Source organism: Ambystoma mexicanum, chromosome 2q, assembly GCF_040938575.1.
Source record: "Ambystoma mexicanum isolate Mex_15411 chromosome 2q, UKY_AmexF1_1, whole genome shotgun sequence".
Classification (NCBI taxonomy): Eukaryota; Metazoa; Chordata; class Amphibia; order Caudata; family Ambystomatidae; genus Ambystoma; species Ambystoma mexicanum.
The window spans coordinates 1,107,988,906-1,108,007,158 of record NC_090924.1 but is presented as its reverse complement, the minus strand read 5'-3'; the positions used below and the strand labels follow the sequence as shown (position 1 = coordinate 1,108,007,158).

At 41.4% G+C, this 18,253-nt stretch overlaps 1 protein-coding gene across 1 annotated transcript in view; it reads left to right on the top strand.

Moving 5' to 3' along the window:
• The window catches only part of CALCR (calcitonin receptor), a 2,903,406-nt gene that overhangs the window by 502,112 nt on the left and 2,383,041 nt on the right, over positions 1–18,253 (top strand). The window contains exon 3 of the mRNA XM_069648468.1: positions 8,958–9,158. The gene's annotated coding sequence lies outside the window, so the exon portion shown is untranslated. The remainder of the gene's footprint in view (positions 1–8,957; positions 9,159–18,253) is intronic.

Below are 18,253 nucleotides of genomic sequence, written 5' to 3'. Positions count from 1 at the left end.
ATAATAATAATAATAATAATAATAATAATCACTATTATTATTATTATTATTATTATTATTATTATTATTATTATTATTGGTTGGTTTCTTTTTTCACGTACCTGATAGTTGTTCTTGCACATCCCCTTCACTTACGTGAACCAATATTTTCCCTAATGCACAAAGGGATTCTGAATCTGTGAATCATAGATTCTGAAATTCATACTCCCTTGTTTGCCACTTGTTCACACAGACAGCAGTGCAAAGCAGAGGTCAAGATGGTATTTCAGTGCATTTCAAAGTGCATTCTCAATTCTCAAATAGAAACCACTTTGAAAAGTGCATAAAGGAAAATATTTCTCCTATACAAGTTTAGAACAGTCACAGAGGGATTTGCCATGCATGAGAGGTTACATTCTGATCCTTTTATGCATGTTTATATGCATGGTGTAACAGTGGCACAAACCGTTTGTATCCCTTAGGCATGGATCAAAATGCTTTGTTTATTTTCTTCTAGTATTTCACATGGTGGACCAAGGTGGATTCTGGGAGTCTATGATATGATAAGTCTTTTATAACGTGCCTGTACACAAGTGTTTATATGGGATGACAAGAAAAGGGAGGGAAGACAGAGGGAGGACAAGACAAACAATCTAACTCGGCCTTGTGTCATTCAGATTGTGCAAGTGTGACAGCGCCAAATGCAGGGGGAAGGGAGAAGGGGAAGTGTCAGGGAGAGGGAAGGAGGAAGTGCAGACAGGGCAGCAATGCTCTGAGTAGGTGCAGCGTGGCAGTGCAGCTCTGGGTAAGTTCAAGGAAGGCAGGGGACTGGAGGGGGTCACAGTTACAGCTCCTAAGTGTGCGGTAGGCCCTTAAGCAGTGCAAGGAGGACTGATCATGGAGGAGCCTGTTACCCAGTGAGACGCTAAGGGTAGCCAAGCAAACAATCGGTGCTGCTAAAAGTTAGTCAGCAGGGGAGGGAAAGAGAGAAAGCAGAGGAGAAAAGGATAGTCTTAAACTGATTTTGGAGCTTCAAGTGGTACAGTACACGATTGAGAGGGGCAGGGAGGCCATTCCAGAGGGTGGTACCTGCAGAGGAGAGAGATCTACCCCCCACTCTCAGCCTGGAGAAGCTTCTGACACTCAGAGACTTAGAGGTAGCTGAGCAAAGGGCTCTGAATGAAGGTATTTTGGAAGAGAGAGTTGGATGCAGTGCAGGCCCTGGCCCCAGAAAGCATTGTGGGTCATGCAGAGGATCCTGAACTTGATCCTTGCAACCACCGGGAGACAGTGAAGAGATTCCAGGGCTTGTGATATACAGTCCCTGTGTCCTATACTTGTGTCCAGAGCATGAAAGGAGGCTGCCCAGCACATCATTTGAGCTGGGTCAAATCCCCCCGAAATGTGCATATAAACTTTGAATATGACGAATTACACATTTCCAAAATTGGGGGGCATGACCAAGCACTGTACTCGATGGTGGCTTAGGTCCATTGCTCTGCTCTGAGCTGCAAGATACAGAGGCTGAGGCACTGCTTTAGCATTAATTTCTGCGTTGTTTCTCTAACAGAATATAAGGTTTTGGGGACATAAACAGAAACGCTGCCTTTCAAGGCGGCTTCTCACACTTATCAGCACTGTAGAAGCACGCAGCTCCAGGACCGTAGGTGAGTGCGGGAAGGCAGCAGCAGCAGCAGAGGACATGGGTGCTGACATATTTTAGTGAAGTGTGCACTCTATGATAATAATGATTCAAAAGGAAAGCCTTTCCTATGCATAACAGAGGAGACGTTTTTTATATATCTCTTTTGTGCAGCCTAAGTGTATATCCACTTCAAGTGGTGCTAGTCGGTACCTGCCAGAATGATAGTTTTTGAAGTGACAAGTTTATTTACACTTCGCATTGCTCCCCCAAGTGGCCGTTTAATGGTAATTGCATCTGCTACTTCATTAAAATGGAATAAGTGTACTTTTTTCCTTGGCTAATGGATTATTGAATTAAGTCCTTCCATATCTTTATTCATCTTCACCTCCCTCAACAAAGGATTAACCTATATATAACTAGAAGTACTTTTATCTTCTATTATGCCATCCTCTAAAAAAAGGTAAAATAAACAGCCACCTCCTACATCATCCAATACATTTAAGCACCCTAAAAGTGACTCTCCACCGCCGAAAGAGGAAATATTGGAATCAAGTATACAAACTATTTTAAATTCAACTTCGAGCTTTAAAACCTTTTGGGGGGCTACTAATACCAAGTTGCAGCAACTGGATGATAAATGGTCACTGTCTGAGTCCAGAATGTCTGCAGTAGAGTGAGAAATTGGTGGCGCAGAGGATGTTACTAACAGAGTGGTGGCATTGGAGTTAGCTATTACACCACTTCAGAAACAGTCTGAAAGAATAGATAATAAGGATAGAAGGAATAGCATTTTTATTGTTGGCTTTCTTGAAGGTGAAGAGAAAGACAATCCTATTTTATTTCTGAGCACCATGCTCCCTAGGCTCCTGGACCTACAACCTCACTACATCTCAATATCCAAAGAGCTCATCGAGTAGGCCCTCCTAATTCTATACATAATCCAAGTAACTCCTCCAGAACTTTTTTCTTGGCTTTGCTAGATAACACACACATTTTGGTGATACTAAACAAAGTGAAACAAAGTGAAAGCATCTAATACGAGATGTCAGAAGAATATATATTTCACAAGATGTATCTAATACCACCGCCGCAAGCAGGAGGGAACTTATCGCTTTTAGACCCACCTTGAGACAACTATATGCTAAATATGGAATTATCCATCCAGGAATTATGAAATTTACTTTGACAGGTCATACCTCTACGTTTGAAAATCTTAAGGACCTGAGACAATGTATTTAATCATACAAGATGGAAGAAATGGACAACTCACGATAGAGCCTATCGCCCTTTATCTGCCTCTCCACCTCTGCTAGTCAGCATGATTTGTTGAGGCATATTTTAGTTAGCCGCGTTAAAACTCTTCTCTGAGAGTTGCTATGTACTGTACCTTAATTTTATGTTGAGATTGTTTGTGTTCCCTCCTCCCTTGTGTGTCCATTTGCACTCCCTGCTATGCCTTCAGGATAACTCAAGATTATATTTGGCGATATGTGCCTTTTGCATTCCCACTTCTGGTCTTACTGCCAATGGCCTTACCTTTTATATCAGTCAATATGGACTGCATTTACTCTCAGTCTTCATGTTTTGTCATTGAAAATTACTTCATGGCATGTTAAAGGTTTACTCAACCCTATTAAGAGACAACAATGTATTTCTTATTTAAATAGAACCAAACCGTCTATTGCTTGCATCCAAGAATTACACATTTCAGAAGCCGAGTCAGCCAAATTCAAGAGGTTATGGGTAGGTCAGGTCTTTACAAGTGCAGCATATGATAAGGTGTTTGTACTTATTACCCTTGTTAATACATATCGTTACCCTTGTTAACACAAATCTTAAATGTAAAGGTATCAAGTCTGAACCTGACAGTTTGGGTAGGTGGTTCCTAATGTATATCACCCTACCTTGCCTGAAAGATTGTTTCAAACTAATATATGTAATTTAATAATCTGTGGGGACTGTAATGAAATCATCAATCTCTTCCTTGAGAGGAAATCTACTGTGCTTTTTAAGAATTCCAAGTCACATAAGCAATTTTTGGACTTTATTTCTCAACTCAGCCTTTTTGATGCATGGTGTAACTCACCCTTCAAACTTGGAATGTACATTGTATTCTAGTCCTCATGATAATTTTCTAGAATAGATTACATTCTTCTCTCGAAATTCTTGTCTAGCCTTATATTACATACCAGCACATAGGTTATTTCCCTATCTGACCATGCTTGTGTATTGATGTTAAACTCGAAATTGCACCAAACAATCATAATTCAAACAGATGGAGATTTAAAGTGGCCTTATTAAAGGATTATTTGTTCATTCCATTTTTTAGAAATTCACATAACTTATTTACTGATAATATGAGTTAGGATACCTCTGCTCCTAATAACTGGGACTGTGACAAGGTAGTGCTAAGGGGCGTATTATATCATATGTTGCCAAGAAAGAGAAGAAGCTAAAACAGGAATCGGAGACTAGTTTGAAACATTCAAAAACTCACACAGAATGCCACTTCAAATATATTGATATTTTATGAAAATGTTATCTATACATCAGAGTCTCAGCAAAATGTATCCCAGTCTCAAGAATTCCTACAGTTTATCTCCCGCTCCACTTATATGAAATCTGATGTCTGCTTGCTAAATAATCCCCTTCCTCGAAATGAAATTCTTAAAGCAATTGATGATCTTAATAAAAGGCAAAACCCCAGGTCCAGATGGCCTTTCCATTGACTTTTAGGCACATTTTAAGGAACAATTAATTCCCAAGTTGGAGGAACTCTTCACTCACTTTCTCAACCATAGTGGAGCTGAGGGGACCTTTACTGAAGCCATGCTGGTTTTATTGCCTAAACCGAATGAAGAACATGAGTGTTGTCAAAGCTACAGGCCTTTAGGCCTATTTCCCTAATAAACACAGACTCCAAAATCTTTGCCAATATCCTAGCCAATCGTCTTCTTCCTTATTTACCCAATTTAGTTAAAAGTGATCAGGTGGGGTATGTTAAGGGGAGGGTGTCCTCTTCTAACATCTGGTTATTCTTAGACATTCTGAATACTGTTAACTAATCCAATGATAGCTTTGCAGCTGTCTTGCTGCTGAGAAAGCATTCAATAGAGTGGAGGATTGTAATTTCATGTTTGATGCACTTAAACGGCATGGCCTGGGTAACTCCTGTCGATCCTTGGTCTGGGTATTGCATTCACATCCGCAAACTGATATGTTTGTCAATGGACACATCTCATCATATTTGCCCTTGTTTAGAGACACTAGGCAAGGCTGCCCCTTATCTCCCTTGTTATTCAAATCAGCCTGGGAAACCTTTTTGGGATCTGGTAGTAATTACATATCAATACAAGGCATTATCTATGGAAATGTACAAATAGAATTGACTGCCTACGCTGATGAAATCCTCTTGTTCCTCTACATAGCTTACATAGTCTTCTCTCCAATATATCATGTTTTTCTTTGGTTAACCGTTACAAGTTAAACACAGACAAATCTGAACTACTACCCTAAATGTCCACTGTTCCAAACAACATATTCATCGGATTCATGAACTACGGATCGCATTGCCTGCATTTCCAGATTGGCTAAACAGCCCTTCGACCCCAAACTCGGGGAGACTCTGCAGGCGCTCCCTTCCTATCCAGGATCAACCACCTCTTCTGCCTTGATAAAGACTACGGTCAAAATGCGCATTGGCTTTTGTTTCATCTTCAACCCAACCAGCACAAATTGCTAGACCTGTGATCAATGTGCCTTTTTCACATTAAACCCTTACTGATACTAATGAGTCAGGAGTCCTTTCTCCATTATTTCGAATATCAAACTACCCAAGCAATCTAAGGCCACAACCTTGGTCAACAACCTAACGCCAGCGCCATCACCAAGCAAAGTTTGTCACACCAGCAAGCAACATATTCAGGTGTGTGGTATGAAGTGGTGTCTAAATGGGATTAAATATTTAGGAGTGCATCCTCTGTAAAAGATGCCATTAAAGAAAATATGAATGCTATACTGTTGAAAAATTAACACATTCCTGGTCCCCTCGATTTTCATCCAGGTGGGGTCCTCTTGAGACCATTAAAATGATGATTTGCCCCCTTTTCTTGTACACCTTATAAATGTCACCGGTTTCATTTAATTGTATAAATCAATTGATTCATTTTAGGCCAACTCTTTAAGGAAAAGGGAAAACATAGAATCTTGCTTGGTAAATGTAAAAGACCCATTCAGAATGGAGGCATAGGGTTCCATAATTTTAGAAACTATCATTCAGCAGTTGTGTTAAGACAAGTTGAGATGTGGTTTGTGTCTGTAAATTATAATATTGTACCAGCATGGCTGCGTTTGGAGAAACATATGATCTTACCTTCATCACGTTCAGATAGTTATATGCTTAAAGGCAAGAAATAGATTTATCAAATGCACAAGCGTTGTGGTTTCTGCTAATTATATTAAAATGTATTTCTTCAATACACCCACACATCAATTTTCTTTCACAATATCTATTGCACAATATTTTGATTTGTGTGAATGGTAAATCTATCTTTTGGAGAACTTGATTTAATAATTCTCTATACCTCTATCTTTTTTGGACCAATATACAGTTCTAATTTATGCATTAATGGGCAATCATTAGGTCGTAATATCTAATACACATGTTCCCCAGCCAAACAGGTTTCCATAGTTATACAATTTTCAGTTCACTGCTTCAATGTTTTATAAAAACTTCTTGTCTGAAGATTTCTCCGGTCCGGAAGGGGAGTCGCTAGCAGCCTGATGGCTGGATTGTACCTTTTTACCGATGATAACTGCTGGCCTTTGATTTGGGGAAAAATGTGAAGACTACCACCTCTGCCAGTTTGACTGAAACATTATAATTATTCCATCATAGAGTGTTTATCACTCCATCTAAATTTTTCAAATGTAATATTGCATACAATGATAAATGTTGGAGCTGTTTGGATTTATAAGGCACATTCAAACTTATGTTTAATGAGTGTAAATGTGTTCCGAATGTTTGGGAAAGTGTTGGGAACACCATGAGACATATTTTTAAAATACAACATGATTTTAACTTTATATTTCTCTTTTTGGGAAGCTCACTTTTCCAGGAGGCTTCAGCGACCAATGCATGTCATTTGTTTGATCTTTTATCCTTGTTGTCATTCAAACTGTCACTACCATTTGGAAGAATCTGTATTATATTAATTACAGCATTTGTTGGAACTATATTTGCAATATTCATAGGTTGGAGGGATATACTGCCTCCGCTGTCTTGTTCGAAAAATGAATTAAAGAGGAACATGCTCCTCAAGTCTTTTAGATGTCCAATTTTTGGACAAGCTGGGCCATTAAGTTCATCCTTGGGAATGTGTATGTTTGGCATGATACAATCTTTAAGTAACAACATTATTTATCATTCCACATTGCTTATTGCTTTAATCATCATGCCAGCTTGAGCTTTCTCCACTGTTCCCATTGGCAAAGATTTGGGTAATACTGTAATAGCTTCACCCATTCACAAACACTGTTTGCACATGATCTAACCCTATTTACACTTGCACAATTACATTAACAAGAATGCAAATACATGTGTGCTGTGTTTCCACTGGCCTTTCCATGATTGCCCGTATGCAAATAGAATTTTCACATGGACATTTACACCCTAATTCGCCCTAATGCCCACTCTTGCCCCTCCGCTGTTCCCTCCCAAGCGAGCAGCCCTGATTCACTCAATAGTAGCAAAAGCCTTGTGTCTAAATCTAAGCACATTAGAAATTCACTAGCCATTTTAGTTCAGCTATTGCTACTGTCTTCCTAGTATGCACTAATTGTGTTTAACTAACATTCGATATTAACTAACATTCGATTTTTCTTAAGCTCTTGGAACGTATTGTCTACTCACAAATGTCATCTTTTGTTTCAGATCTATCTCTTCTTCCCCCTACTCAATCTGGGTTTCGTCCATGTCACTCCATAGAAACTGCTTTGACTTCACTGCTTGATTCTCTTCTTACTGCTCGATACTCAAAACACTCTTCGGTGCTTATTCTTCTTGACCTCTCGGCTGCTTTTGACATGGTGGACCATTCCTTGCTTCTTGACTCACTTTCTTCACTTGGTTTTCACGGTTCGGTCCTTTCCTTGTTCTCTTCCTATCGGCTAACCGCACATTTGCCGTATCCTGGGGCGGCAACACTTCTCCTCCTTTTGCTCTTGATCATGGAGTTCCTCAAGGGTCTGTTCTCGGTCCTTTTCTTTTTTCTTTATATACATATTTGTTGCCCCAGTTATCTCTTCTTTTGGAGTGTCGCATCACTTCTATGCAGATGACTCTTTCTTTCTTTTTCGTCTTTTTTGTCTTTCACACCTGACATCCATGCCACTCTCTCTTCTTGTCCTACTGCCATCGAATCATGGATGACTTCTCATTTTCTCACCTTGAATACTGGAAAAACTGAGGTTCTTTTCTTTCCTGCTGCTACTCTTCCACCTCCTTCTCTGCCTCCCTTCATTCTCTTTCCGCCCCGTACCCTGTTGATCTCCCCTACTGTCCATAATCTTGGTCTCTATCTTGACTCTAACTTCTTCTTTAGTCATCACATCTCTCTTACCTCTCACGCTTGTCGTTATCACCTCTTCAATATTTATAAAATTCATCCCTTTCTCACGTTTCATGCCACTAAGGTCTTGGTCTCTTCTCTAATTGCCTTTTGACTTGATTACTGCTCTGTTCTACTCTTTGGCCTCCCTGGCTCTCATCTATCACCACTCAAATCAATTTATCATTCCTCTATCCGCTCACTTTGCTTAATATCCTATTGTGACTCTATCTCCTCTTCTCTTGACTCCCTTGGATGGCCTTCATTTCACTCACAGTTGAAATTCTATTTTCTTTGACTAGTATTCAAATCTTCATATGGCTTTGCCCCTGATTTTCTTGCCTCTCTTCTTTCATTTCACTCTCCATCTTGTCCCCTCCGCTCTGCTGGACTCTTCTTACTTACTGTTCCACGTGCCCACTGTGTACAATCTCGTTTGCGATCTTTTCAGCTGTTGGCCCCTCTCCACCTGAACCTTCCTTTATCCCGCCGATCCATCACCTCTTACTCTCTGTTTCGCTCCTCCCAAAATGTCACTTACTACAGTCTCCTGTCTGATTCATATTGGTTACTTGTGAACACAATTGATTATACTTATTTTAATGTACTGTTGATGGTCTTTGTGAAGCGCTTTGGTAAAAATCGCTATATAAATATCAATAAAATACAAAATACAATGCCCTGATCTTGTTTAACTAACATTCGATTTTTTCATTTTTTTTCAGTGAATACAGGGATGACTAAAAACGTCAATGTAATATGAAGAGTTACACGGTGAGAGCTGGAAAGGTGGTAAGATCGGTTTATTCAGATGTTTCAAGAACACTCAACTCCAGAACTATCAGCTCATTCTTTCAGCGGACCTTCTGAAAGGCCACCATTGAATTCTTTCTAAGGGGCAACGCAAAAGAACTGTCAAATCGAAGGTACGTAATGCTTTATATGTTTCAATTCAGTCAGCTCAAAGGGCATGAAACACATTTTGACAGAAGCGTGGTGCTAATGGAATTACTGCCACCTTCACCACACCACCATACCTGTATGGAGAGGTGATGTGTTGGAAAATCCTTGAGCATTTGTTTGCAGGTTAAATCCCCTCGGATAAATAGATGGTTTACTGCAGTTGGAATTACAGCTTGCAGTAAATGCTCCGAAACCTTGAAAAGGTTCTATGGGACTCCAAAATTGGGGCTAAACCTGCCACCAATAATTTGCCAGATTTACTACCACAATGAGGTATCCAGTGATTTAACGAATAGAAAAAAAAGGAATGCATTTTCAATATATATATATGTGGGCGAGGGTTACACGGTTAAAACTGGTGGGGAGTGTTTGAGGTGGAGTCTTAAACATGGGGAAACAGGGAAAACAAATCAGTATTTTGTTTGTGGTTTTTGTTTCAGTAAAATCACATTCTTTATTTTGCAATTCTGTCAAATCACATAGATCCTCAAAATGAGTAGCTGTATTGGTACACGAGTCTGAGGGTATTGCCAAGTGGAAAAGTCCCATACTTTTAATGATGTTTGTTGTCTATTGTATACATAGTACCACACTACTTTTCAAACAAATATTCTGCATATTCTTTGAAAAGTTGAATGGCTAGGCATATGTTCTTTAGATTTCTTTAGATTTGTATGTGTGACCGACCAAAAGCGCTGTCATAAATCCAGTAATTTGGAAAGGGCTAGTGACTCTGCCAATCTGTTAAAAGTGTTGGTGTTTTCAACACAAAGGCTAGTGTTTGCAGTTTTGTTGCTATTTTTAACGGTTGTTAAATTGAAACCAAATGGTTATCCCTTTGGTGTGCCTGGATTTAGGACACTTATTGTCAGGAATGTTCATGCTTTCTTTGCCTGTTTGAGGGTCAATTGAAAATCTGTAACTATACTGCGGTCGCCCTGTTAATTTGTTGATTACTTTGCTTTCGTGGGTCACTACCACTTGTGATATCTTATTATTTAGTCAGTTGTTCAAGTCATGGTTAGTTACATGTTGCCCAGAAAATTCATATGGTAGTACATGACCATATTTATTTATGAGCATCACGCAGTCCCCATGTGGATACTAATGCAAGAATGGCAAATGATGCTCGCTGTACAACCAGTAAATTAGTCTTATAAATGAGCAATTACTCTTATAAATTAGCAGTGTAGCTAGGAATTCCTGAAGGAAAGCTACAGCAGTAAACACTGGGTCTAGGGCAAAAAAACAAACATATTTATTGCATTCTCAATATGGGCCAGGCCAACTTTGGAACTATTATAGTCTATTGTATACTTACCTTAGCTTAATCTATGAAGTTTAAAGACACAGTTCAACTAAATGTCCCCTTCTATTGACTCAGTGACATGTTGGTGAGCAGGAAACATATTTGAGTTGTACTACTGTACATTTAATACACATGACAAAAGCAGTGGTGTGAAACGGGTACCTGCTTGTAGTCATTTTTGTTAACTGAATGCAGCGTGCTGTTGTGCGATGTGACAAATGCTGTTAAGTGCTCAAAGAAAGCAAATTGCTTTTGCATGTTTAACAAGCTGTCATGTATTAGGCTTTTATACAGTAGAAATACGATTTTGAACCACAACATTCTGCATTTTGACCAGCTCATTACTAATTTCATAGTAATCCACCAATCATTTTCACAAGTGGTAACTACTGTTGCCTTTACTGAACTCTGACGGTCTCTACAAGATTATGGGTTTTGCACCTCTGGGGCTTTGGACCCATAAGTATGCAGCCTTTGGGTAATGTCATATTTTCCAAATGCATTAACAATGGAACCAGGGATCTTCATGTCCCCATTCCCACCCATGGAGTCCTTTGGGGATCCATGGGAATAGGGACTAACATTTTCCGGTACCCGACTTCCCGATTCACCGGGACTTGTAATGTCCCGGTGGCACCGGGAAGTTAGGCGTTAGAAAAGTGTTTTGAGTCCGGTGGCAACCATTCATCATTATCTTGTCCAGGGTGCTTTTTAGCCCAAACAATGCTACTTACTGGCATTCCGCTGTGAAAACATAAAAATAATATGAGGCCGGGAAGCCCAAAAGAAACACACCAACACAGGTTACAAAGAACATACAAGTGCTTTATTTAAAAGCTACAACAGTTACCAAAGTCAATTGACAAACGGATATCTCTTCGGCTCTCAGAGTAACATAACAAACTTCAACGAAGGTTCGATGCATTAGTTAGAGAGACCGTACATTGGAATATTTAGGTCTTTTATACGCTTTATCCAGCCCTTGGCCAACCCTCTCGCGGGTTAACCATTCTAGGAGTCGGCCTATGGGTTCCTTGCCAGGTCGATCCTATAATATATGCATTTTGATAAGTTTCGCTGATATAGTTGTACATTTACACATAGGTCAACAGTAGGACAAGGTCTCAGTTCGCGACCCCGACAAGTGGCCTGCAGGCATATTAATTATTCATGTGTACGGAGGTCACAACGGCCAGAATTTTACTCAGAATGTCATTCGGCCTCCATTTTGATGGTCACGGTGACTTCCATATAACAAGAGAACCTAAAATGGCGGCTTAATCCAAGATGGCGATTTACATTACTTTCTCTAAGGTCAAGACCTTGCCGTGGAGTTTGTTCGCATATGATGTTTAGACAACTTGGCGTAGGCCAATACACATACAATTGTTGCGATAGGAGGCATAACATTGATTCAATTCCGACAAACCCTCCTTTTGGCCTATGCCAAGTGCTAACATCATTTCTAATACTTCTGTAAATAACTGCATGCATTGTCGTCCATACATCCTGAATCATTATCTGTAATGTCTATAGCCATTATGTCGTTCATCAGAACCTCTTGTAACACAAACTCTTTAGATGCTTTGTCTGGGGCATACATTTTGTGCCCCACTGTGCTCACTGCCTGAGCACAGCATCCGCCTAGCATTGAACATACACTAGGTAGACATTGGAAACAGCAACAAAGGAATAGCAGGATTCCCAAAATAATCAGGATAACAGAAAGCACCTTCCAACCACAGGATCGTAGAGAATCCCAGAACCAGGCGCTAATATTCCAATCTCCCACAGGAACATGCACTTCAGAACTAAGGATGTGCAAGTTCTGTATTGCTTTGAAAATTGTCGGCGAGGAATCTTTTACGAAAACACAAGCGGACCCCACTAATTTGCATACTCCACCACGTTCTGCCAAATGACATCTAATGCCATCCGATTATGGAGTGCTACTAATCTTATTGCTTTTTGTTATAATGTCATATTGAATGTTTATATCCGTGGTCCGGTTGATGGTTCTCTCCAGTACCCTTGCTAGTCCCCTAATATTTTCAGAATTTGCTATCTGTCCCCAAAATGGCACAACTGATTTTGCTATATCTCCTAATACTTGCCCAGGGGTATCTCCGTTCTCGTCCCGCCATGGGCGAGCCTTAGAAACCTCCAAAGTACTAGCTATGAATACCCCCGGTAACAGGATTCCTAAATAACAGGTTCCCTGCCAAACCTTGGGCAACCAGGGAAATGCTGAATTACCACAAACAAAATAAACAGGCCCCCTTACATACAGAGGCCTGTCCTCTCCGGTCACATTTACAATGTTCACACAACCTTCAAAATCTCCCATTGGTCGAGTGCCATTTCTTTGTACACAGAAGGGGACTAAATCAGGGCTATGATTAATAGAGTAGGAAGGAGGCACAGCGTCCTTATTGCCTATCGGAGCCATTTTAAAGAAAATTAGAGTTTGAAAAGGAAGAGATAGTTTATCAGATGGCCTAATAGAAGCGACATTAGGTTTACTTCTATTTGCAAAAAGCGAGCATCCCAGGGGAGTCAATTCACGTTTCTCAAAATCATTTAAATTAGTTCCATCAAAGTTCCCTGAGATGCTATCATTCCAACGGCCAAAGAATAGTGCTCTAAGAGAAGCATAGCAAGCAGTCGTTAAAGGTAAAGGGTGAATATACCATCCTAGCCCCTTGTTCCCATGTTGCGGTAAATGGGTGCAAATCCAGCAATTACTCTTATTAAAAATGGCATGCGTCGAATTCATTATTATCATTAAAGTGTTATTATGGTACTTTTGTCTATGCTGGGAGTCTCTAGGTGACAGAGTGTGAAGGTGTACAGAGGGAGTCAAAGCAGTAGGTACAATCTCAATTGGCAGTAGAGGTTTTAGAGGGTACATTTCTTCGAAGTACCAAAGTCCCACAGTACCATAATTCCAATTATTATTAACACAACACAGCAATATGTTTTCGGGGCCCAGGCACATTGTTGGTTGTCCGAGTTGGTCACCCCCTTATTTACAAGTCCAATGTGGGGAGCAGCGGTGGAGGTGGCAGGCATCGTAGTTTCTCAATCGACGACCCCAATGTTCGTTGCTGGCGACACTACGGTCGCGCGACTTCTTAGTCCTTCCCAACCCTAGCCAGCAGAATCCCTTTTTTTTCCTTTTGTTCGAAAGGAACTTTCTTATACAAGAGAAAACTTTCAATCACTTCTTCTTTTCAGATGCACAGAAAAAAAGACCCGTGCCGTAGTTCTATTTTCTTCGTCGAAGGTCGTACCTGGTGGTACCCAGAACTGTTTGATCCGGAAACAAGGTAACGTCACTTCCTGATGGAAGCGACGTATCGGAGGCGACGGAAGTCGCAGAACTTGAAACAGTGTTTTCCGGAAGTGACTTTTTCAAAGAGTGCAGAGACGAAATGGACTGTTCCCGAAGCTCCATAAGCTCAGAGGAATTCTCCGACGCACTCACAGCGCTGTTTGCTACTCCAGGATCAGAGATTGTAGCATCAGCGAGGGGTTCTGCTTCTTCTGTAACGTGTGGCGTCGGGTGAGGAAGTTTCTTGACATGCGTCGCGTGGATCCAATGCTTCTTTCCAGCCACCCGCACTGCTGTTTGGGTGACCAACAGTACCTGGTGGGGTCCCCGCCAGCGAGGCGCGAGACAGGAAGACCGTTCGTAGGCCTTCACTAGGACCCAACTTCCAGGCTGAATATTGTGTCCTTGGCCCGTAAACCGTACAGGTAAAGCTGATTGGACCTGATGATAAATGAGATACAGATTTTTAGTCAACTGGTTACCGTAGTCTACAAGCAATACATTTTCTACCTCCCTCAGGGCTTTAGGCTTTGGAAGACCCCAAATGTTAGCAGGTCTCCCCATCACTACCTCAAATGGAGAAAGCCCAGTCTTAGTTTGAGGTGTGGTACGCATGGCTAACAATACAATAGGCAAGGCATCTGGCCATTTCAGTTTGGTGTCGGCACATGTTTTTGCAAGCTTATTCTTCAGGATGCCGTTATGTCTCTCTACCAACCCAGCACTTTGAGGATATCTAGCTGAGTGAAATCGTTTTTCAATGTGCAACGCTGTGCATATCTGCAAAATTACTGCTTTGTCCGACCAAATGACCCTTGGAAGCCCAAATCGTGGAAAGAATTCTTTTACCATAGTCTTTGCAGTGGTCATGGCAGTAGCATCTTTAACGGGGAAAGCCTCGACCCATTTACTAAAAGCACAAATAATCACAAGAACATATTTTAGATTGTTACACCGTTCCATCTCAATAAAATCAAAGTGGATGACCTCGAAGGGAACAGAAGGGGGCCCAAAGCTTCCCCTTGGAGTTACTGTCCCCTTCCCCACATTGTGCTGTAAACAAATCATACAATTCTGAACATGTCGCTGTGCAATCTTCAACATTTTATCATTCACCCAGACTTGTTCTAACATTTTCGTGATCTGCTGAGCACACACATGCGTAGGACCGTGTGCCATCGTAACCATTGCCAGAACATATGAATCAGGAAGCAACCATTTTCCTTCAGATGTATCCACCCAACACCCATCGTCATTCAGTTTCCCCATTCCTTCTGCCCACTTTTTAGACTCTTCTATTGTGGCATCAGTCTGGATATCTCGCACAGACCCGATACCCTCATCCATTACATAGGCAGGCATCTTTTGTTTCCCTTAGAGCATACATGTCTGCGCTAAGGTCTGTGGCCGTTTGCCTGGCTATCTGGTCAGCAAAAGCATTCCCTTTTCCCACATCACCTATGACCTTACGATGTGCTGCACATTTCATGATCGCTAACTGCCTAGGGAGTGAGAGTGCGGAGAGCAATTGCACTATCAGGGGACCATGCTGGATCTTGGTCCCATGTGAGGTTAGGAACTCTCTTTCCGACCAGAGCCTCCCAAAGTTGTGAGCCACCCCAAAGGCGTACTGGCTATCAGTATATATGTTTACTGTATGCCCTTCGGAGAGTTCACTAGCTCGGGTCAACGCTATAATCTCTGCGGCCTGCGCGGAGTTATGCGGAATTCTCTTAGTTTCAACAACCGTACTCAACGTAGTAACTGCATAGGCAGCTGTAGATGTACCATCTGGGAGTTTGAAGCAGGAGCCATCACAAAACAACTCCCCTTCTGCATTGCCCAAAGGAGTATCTATAAGATCTATCCTGTCCTTCGTTTCCTGTTCAGTGGTATACAGGCAGTCATGTAATTCTTCGTCACCGCAAACAGTATTTTGCGGGAAAGGTAGGAGTTCAGCCAGATTAAGAACCCAACACCTCTTAATTTGAATGTGAGGGGCAAACAGAATTAATTCATACCTCGTCAGTCGTGCAGAGGTGAGGTGTTGCGTTTGGGTTTTATTCAATAGAACATCTACAGAGTGAGGTACCATCAAAATTAAATCATGGCCTAGGACCATTCCCTCACTCTGTTTTACAGACGCGGCAGCAGCAGCGACAGCTCTCAAACATCTTGGCAAAGCGCATGCGACAGGATCAAGGGCGGAGGAGTAGTAGCCGCACGGCCTATTCTTCCCTCCGTGTTCCTGTGTTAACACAGCCAAAGCACATCCATCACATTCATGCACAAACAACACAAAGGCCTTGTCATAATTTGGAGTACCCAGAACCGGTGCAGAGCATAACGCGGTTTTGAGAAGCTCAAATGATCGTTGATGTTCCGATTTCCATGGCAGCGGCAGAGAAATGCCCTTCTTCGTCAAAGCCAACATCGGTTTTATCACTAGTGAAAAGTTTGGGATCCACAACCTACAGTAAGAAGCCATACCTATTAAGGCTCTGACTTCCTTTTGTGTATTTGGAACAGACATGCCAGAAATGTGTTTTATTCTTTCAGGTGTCAATCTTCTCCCCTCCTTTGACAGGAGGTAGCCTAAATAGGCGACCTCCTGACAACAATATTGAAATTTTTTGAGCGAAGCTTTATGACCGTTTTTAGCTAGATGAACAAGCAACAGTACAGTGCCTTCTTTACAAGCACTTTCAGAATCTGCAGCCAAAAGCAAATCATCGACATACTGAAGCAGTGTACAAGTAGGTGGCAATTCAAGGGTATCAAGCTGCTCTTTCAAAGCTCTACTATAAATACTTGGACTTTCAGTATACCCTTGAGGTGCACGAGTAAATGTGAATGAACGTCCCCCCAAGGTGAACGCGAACAAATATCTACTCTCCTTGTGTATAGGAATACTAAAGAAAGCATTCTTTAGATCCACAACACTAAAGTGCGTAGCTGTAGCAGGGATCATTGTTAGTATCGTTGTTACATCAGGCACAATTGGAAATTGTGGGGCGACAACTTTGTTAATAGCACGAAGATCAATTATGAAACGGTATGGGATTGCATTGTCGCCTTTCTTGTTTACAGGCGAAATCGGGCTGTTAAATAAACTACCTGCAATCTCTTCAATCACCCCTCGATGCACAAAATCGGAGGCAATGCACTTCAAAGCACGCTCGCCCTCAGCTGATAATTTATATTGCGGAATGCGTGGTAGTTTAACTCCATGCTTCAAAACTATTTTAACAGGCTCAATCTGTAGCACACCGACATCATTGTCGTCAACCGCCCATAAACATTCTGGAACAACACTAAACTCAGGAGGCAATGGTCGAGTCAAAAACTGAGAATTGGGAAGTTGCTGTGGTGAAACCGTCAGTCGTACTCCATCAGAGGAACAATGAATTACTGCATTCAATTTCTTCAACTGATTTAACCCCAGCAAATTCTCTCCACAGTTCGGAATCAGAAGGAAGGGACAATGGTCCGTAAAGGGACCCAAAGAAACAGACACCAGCGAAGAAACCGGAAAAACAATTGGTATACGAGAAAACCCTACAGAAACATTTGTTTGCCCTGACAGTGGAATGTTTGGAACCCGGGAATGATCAATGGAGCATTTCTGTGCTCCAGTGTCTATCAAAAACTGATGTTTCCTATTCCCTACTAACAATTCAACGTAGGGACCTTTCTGATTAACGGGAATAGGTGAAGGTTCCAAACCCTGCTTCGGGCAGTCCTAACGAAACAAAATGTCATCGTAAGGAAGCTCTTCAGAAAGGTAGGCAGCTGAAGGGTGATCAAATATGTTTCTCGTGTCCACACTCGAAGTCTGATTTTCCCGTGAAAAAGGTTGCTGAGGATCTTGCGAAAACTGACCTCTATCAGGGCCCCCTGCTCCAGGGCGACCTCTAGGTCATCTACCCATACTCCCAAACGCATTGTTTGACCTTTGTCGAAGGACGGGGCACTGTGCTCGCCAATGACCTTCCTGGCGGCAATAGGCACATTGATTAATATTCACAGAACCCAAAGGAGCGTTTCCTTTTGGGACATACTGACCTCTGTTCTGTGACGTACCTCCTCTGGGATTTCTAACAATTTGTTGTAACACTACTTTAGTCTTCAAATCTTCTTTCCTCTTCTCTATTTTCTCTTTTTCATTATTAACACGGTTCTCATAATACTGAGCCATGTGCAAAACTTCAGATTGGGATTTCGCCTGCCAAGCGCTCTCAGAGGACATAATCTGCGACTGGATGTCAGGAAACAATCTATGTACAAATTTGTCCACAAACAACCTTTTCCCAGACTCTGTGCCCAAGTCCTGTCCACTGAAGTCAGAGAATACTTCTTTGAATCTATTAAAGAATTTGGTGGCACCTTCAGTTTTTCCTTGAACACAGGCCGTA